The sequence below is a fragment of the Montipora foliosa genome, chromosome 3 (genome assembly GCF_036669935.1).
Source record: "Montipora foliosa isolate CH-2021 chromosome 3, ASM3666993v2, whole genome shotgun sequence".
Taxonomy (NCBI): Eukaryota; Metazoa; Cnidaria; class Anthozoa; order Scleractinia; family Acroporidae; genus Montipora; species Montipora foliosa.
The window spans coordinates 63617214-63622213 of NC_090871.1; the positions used below are offsets into that span (position 1 = coordinate 63617214).

General features: G+C 40.4%; 1 protein-coding gene and 1 long non-coding RNA gene across 2 annotated transcripts in view; one reads left to right on the forward strand and one right to left on the reverse strand.

Moving 5' to 3' along the window:
- The window catches only part of LOC137995083 (uncharacterized), a 2006-nt gene extending 1789 nt beyond the window's left edge, over positions 1-217 (forward strand). Inside the window, exon 1 of the mRNA XM_068840668.1 lies at positions 1-217. This exon is cut by the window's left edge and continues 1789 nt beyond it. The gene's annotated coding sequence lies outside the window, so the exon portion shown is untranslated.
- Positions 218-423: 206 nt separating this feature from the next.
- LOC137995084 (uncharacterized) overlaps positions 424-5000 on the reverse strand; it is an 8804-nt gene continuing 4227 nt past the window's right edge. Inside the window, exon 3 of the long non-coding RNA XR_011122256.1 lies at positions 424-2510. This is a non-coding gene — a long non-coding RNA (uncharacterized lncRNA). The remainder of the gene's footprint in view (positions 2511-5000) is intronic.

A 5000-nucleotide genomic window follows, 5' to 3' on the forward strand; every position in this document is an offset into this window, starting at 1 on the left:
ATCAGTCCCAGGCTGCAGCCGCAGTTGTTACTATGGATATGGAGTTGTTACTAAGGGTACGTGGCATACGTCATTGAGAAAAGAGGGGGGTGGGGGGGGGGCAAATTGCTTCAACTTCATTCAACATCAGCGATAACACTGAAAGAAAGTTAGCTAATGTAGAATGGTTGTTGAAGCAAAGTTTAAACGCTTTGAAACTCATTCTACATCGATTCAACTTGGCTGCAACATGTTTCAATACAGTTGAAAGGAGGGGGGGGGGGGGGGGGAAGGGGGTGGGCAAACGGTTTCAGCATCGCTGTTCAACAAAATCGAACGGATGTTGAAGCAAATGATGAGGCTGTTTGCTCTCCTTAACGATTTTTCACTGTCAAGCGAGAGAAATGCATAAAAATGCATGAAAATAATAAAAATTGAAATAGCTTCGTCGAGCTTCTGTCTTTAATTACCTCCTATATCACAAATAAATTATTTGCATCGCCAAGGTAATAAGCTCGTTTAAAAAAATTGTCGTAATTATTACAGTTCTGGACAAGTTCAAGATGTTGCAGTGAACTACAGATTTTAACACTGAGTTGATCCATGGGCTTTCCATGTCACACGAAAATTCTCCCATGATGTAAAGTGCATGAACTATCACTCTGGCCTGGGTTGCTCGAAGCAACCACGGCAGCCTGTAGGTCTTGACTTGATACCTCTTATCCAACGGTTATCGTTAACGAGGCTTTGAGCAACCGGCCTCTGATCAGTGCCAAATTAACAACTTGGCGAATTGTACTTTCAGCCCCAAGGCTTTAAAGTGCTACTGTGATCAAATTTTTATCCCTTGAGTTTTTTGGTTTATCACATAGAGTACCATAAAACATTAAAAACGCTGTTTACCGTTTGGAAATATCTGCATTGGTTCCGGAGAAATTTAAGTTTCAAAAATGTGTTAAATATGAAAAAGAAGGCTGATGACGTCATTCACCCAACCCAATAGAACATCAAGAATATAAATAGAGCTATCTCGGTCAATTTGCAACAGAGACCATTGAAACTTGGTGAGCTAATAGTTCTGAAGGCAACACACCTACGACTGTAAAGAAATTGGTTCCTATGGCAACTCACTCTTTTCCAGTCCCCTCCAACTTGATTTCAATATTTTGGTGATCTCAGGCTAGAAATACATTTACCAAGGCCACAAACTCGACCTAACATCTTTATATGCTGGCAGGATCATGCAGATGAGGCACCATTTGCAAATATCAAAACAGAACGCGAAAGGTGGTCTGCAAAGCTTCTAATATCAGGGAGGTCTGGAACCCAGTATGTTGCCATGGTAACAAAAATGGTATGCTCATATTGTGGAACACATCTACTAGAATCTTAGTGCAAAGAATCAAGTATTTCTGATACAAATTGGCTGAGATATCTTTATCCATCATACTTGATCAAAATTTGGTTGGGTTTATGACGTCATCACTTGGCTAATTTGCATATTGAAAAAACTTGAATATCTCCATAACAAAAAGAGATATTTGAAAATGGTAAACAGCATTCTTCTTCTCGTACAGACTACGTGTTTATGTTCCAAAATGGCTTAGATAGGGAAGATGCAAATTTCGTCACAGTAGCACTTTAATGACTTTTGCTTAAGTCACGTGGCACTCTTTGGGTACACAACAGCGAACCTAGAATGAATCTTTGCCGGTTTGGAGATGTCCAACAAAGCCATGGTATTCGATGCTAACCGTTTCTCTTTGTCATGAGATAACTCCTTGTGTTTGCGTTCCAAAGTCCTGGCGAAAGCCAAGTTCCTTCTTTGCTTTTGAGTTCTAAATCCTTTATATGTCGTCATATTAATTACAGACGTATTTTCCAGCAAACAAGGGGAATATAGACCTGGGCTCGTACTTCTCTCCCTGGATGTCAGACTACGAGTTTTCACATTTGATTGGATCTCATCGACAGTATCAACTTTGGCTATGCGCAACACACTTCGGGCTCTTGTCCTTTCTGGTTTGATGACAGTCGAGTTAATTGTTTCGTTTTCATTTGTTTCGCGAATGTTTTCAAGTTTTATTCTTCTCTCTTTCCAACCAAGTCTGTAGGCCATCTCTTCTCCTTCCATATCAGTTTTCTTAGGACAGAATTTTAATGTTGAAAGCATGGCTGACTGCTAGCTTTCTTGCCGAATGGAAGATAAAGCGTCTTTTCAGTGCTCAATCGTTGTCTCGTTAAAGTAGTGTTCCGACAGACACGAATGTTTGTTGAATTACCAGTCCATTCGATTGGCTTACCTAGGATAAATGACAACTTGACTTTTGGACGCTCTCTTTGATCATCGCAAATTACGATGCTTTGACAAGCTTTAAATCCAATCTATAATGATGCCATATGGATATTAATTTATACAAAGAATTGTTTTTGCGTCACAGTTGACTGTCTTTGTGATGAAGTACTTTCATAAAGTTGCCTCGAGGCACCAGGCTATAGTTCCGCGTAGTCAATTCAAATACCAAGGCATTCTGTTCAAAAAAAGTAAAGGAGAAGATTCTATATTGTTTGTCCACACGTTTTTGTTTGTTATTGTGGCTTTGGTTACCTTCAGTACTCTGTGGTTGGTTAGATCTATTGTGCACATGGTGAAACTAATAACTTTAATCGTATTATGCCAGGATTTATAAAAACAACAGTTAGACCTGACTAAAGACAAATATTGTGCATTTTTACATTTGGGCACATTTTGAATAATTGTCAGTGCCTTGGTTTTTCAAGGATTCGCTAACTTATCAGTTTCATTAAGGTTTCAACGACGTTGCATGCTGTTGGCCAAATAAAGCTTTCAAGATGTACACTTGCTGGGGAAAACAAAAGAATTAGCATCGTGCTTCATTAACTTCGATGAATTCTTTTAAAAAGCCATCCAGTACCTGTGTGTCTTCTAACAGGGACCCTGAATGTTATAAGCTTGGTTTTAAGATCATACCTTAGCTTTTTAACCTTAATGATAAAACCTTTGACTGACCTAGAACGTTTTCTTCGGATATTTATTCACTACGTGACACTGGAATATGTTATACTGATTCAGTATAGCCCTCCTTGTTTGTGCCAAGAACCCTAAATATAAATCGGCTTTTGTGGAGGCCACACTAAGTGACCAGGGATGATTTGCTTTTAGATACTACGGTTTGGAAGCCCATCGGGCTTGGTATCACTGACTTAGAGATCTGTTCCAAACTGGCTCCCTGCAGCTTCGACTTTTATTCAGTAATAATATTCAAATCAATGAATGAGTTGTTTGCACTCGTTATTAAATGCCAATTCGAGATCAGCCTGCCGCAGTTGCGACCTTACAATTTTAAACGTACAATTGTGGTCAAAAGTTGTTGGGAAGGTTGCGGGCATCAGCTTACTTCACACCTAATTCGATTTTTCTAACTATTGGCTGAAGTATTTGGGAAATACCATGCTCTTGTGGCCCCCCCCCCCCCCCTTATTCAATGTTGGAGTTCTTCAGGTAAGAAAAGTCACCATTTTTTTCCCCTGGTAAATCCAACATTGAAAAGGGGGAGGGGGGTATCTGTAAAATGAAGTTACCTTCCCAACACTTTTGTCCATGATTGTAGCGCAAAAGAGGCAGGCGTAGTGGGCGGAATTCTGAGCTAGAGGTCGCCAGTTCGATCCCTGTCATTCGATCGACGTCTGTCTCGACAAAAGGTAAAAGGTGCGCACCGAGAGCCACAAGTTCATCAGCAACTCTAGTCGACTATCTGGTTTTACCCTTGTAAAAATAGGACCTTTACCTTTTAAAATTGTGTTCATATTTGTTGCGTCTTCAAGCCGTTTTCAGCGATGATCGCCTCTAGATCTCTTAAGATGACTTTAATTGATGACTTAAATTTACAGAAACGAACCAATAATTTGGCCAGTTTGAATTCGAAGTAGGCCCGCCATGATTGTTGTAAACTGGTTTATTATTAACAGAACAAAATCAAACTCGCTTGGGTAAAATATTTCTTTCTCCCCTTTTTTTCTCCGTTTCGAAAAACTACCCTCTCCTTTTACATTGACTCCTACGCAAAAGGCATCTGTCAACAACTAAAGCCGCGGCTACACCAGCGATTTTTTGCTCGCGCTGGTGATGCGATTTTTTCAAACTTTGTCACGTCGCCAGCGCGAGATGAAAATCACACGTGTAGCCACCCTTGAATTGGCGACGCGACAGTTGAAAAATTCGCAAGAAAAAAGTCGCCAGAGTTGAAACTTCAGAGATAGTTGCTCGTGTAGCCACCCTAAAACTTTTTTCCCGCGCTTGCGACGCGACTAAAGAGTATTTAGCCAATTCCATTAAAGTGGGAATGTCTGTTTATAGTGCCCAGGTCTCTCGAAGTATGCGATTCGCGCGACCTTCAATTTGTAGCCAAAATTTGTCACAAGTGTAGCCACCCTGGCGCGCAGGCGACGCGACAAAATCTGAAAAAAATTGCATCACCAGCGCGAGCAAAAAATCGCTCTTGTAGCCGCGGCCTAATTATTTTGTTACATTATATAACCACGCAATTTCCGACATTTTTAAAGCCTTAGGCCCTTTATCTATTTCATTAATATAACCGCAGTTACCGTTTACTTCAATTTTGGAAGTCGTACTCTCGAATTATTAAGCCCTGGTTGATACTTCTTGTCTCCGGTGTTACGGATCCCTCTCTCGCCGGCTTCTATGTTCTTATCTTTTTCGAGCGAAGAATGATGAAAAGTAAGTTCTATTTCCTTAGCACCAACACTGCTAGCGCTTTTGTTTGAAAGCAATGATTTTGTGAGTACGTTTCCTCTTTTTGCTAAGTTATCTGTCCCTTTGTAAGTTTCAAGATTTGTTACGTACTGGGATTCACAAATCGGCGGAAAGAAAGGCTTGTTGTCGATGCTATTAACACGTGAAGATTCTGCCCAGCATTCGTCCTTGAGTTCGTTAAAAGGACCAATATCTTTCCACGTGCATATCTGGCGTCTTCTGTAAT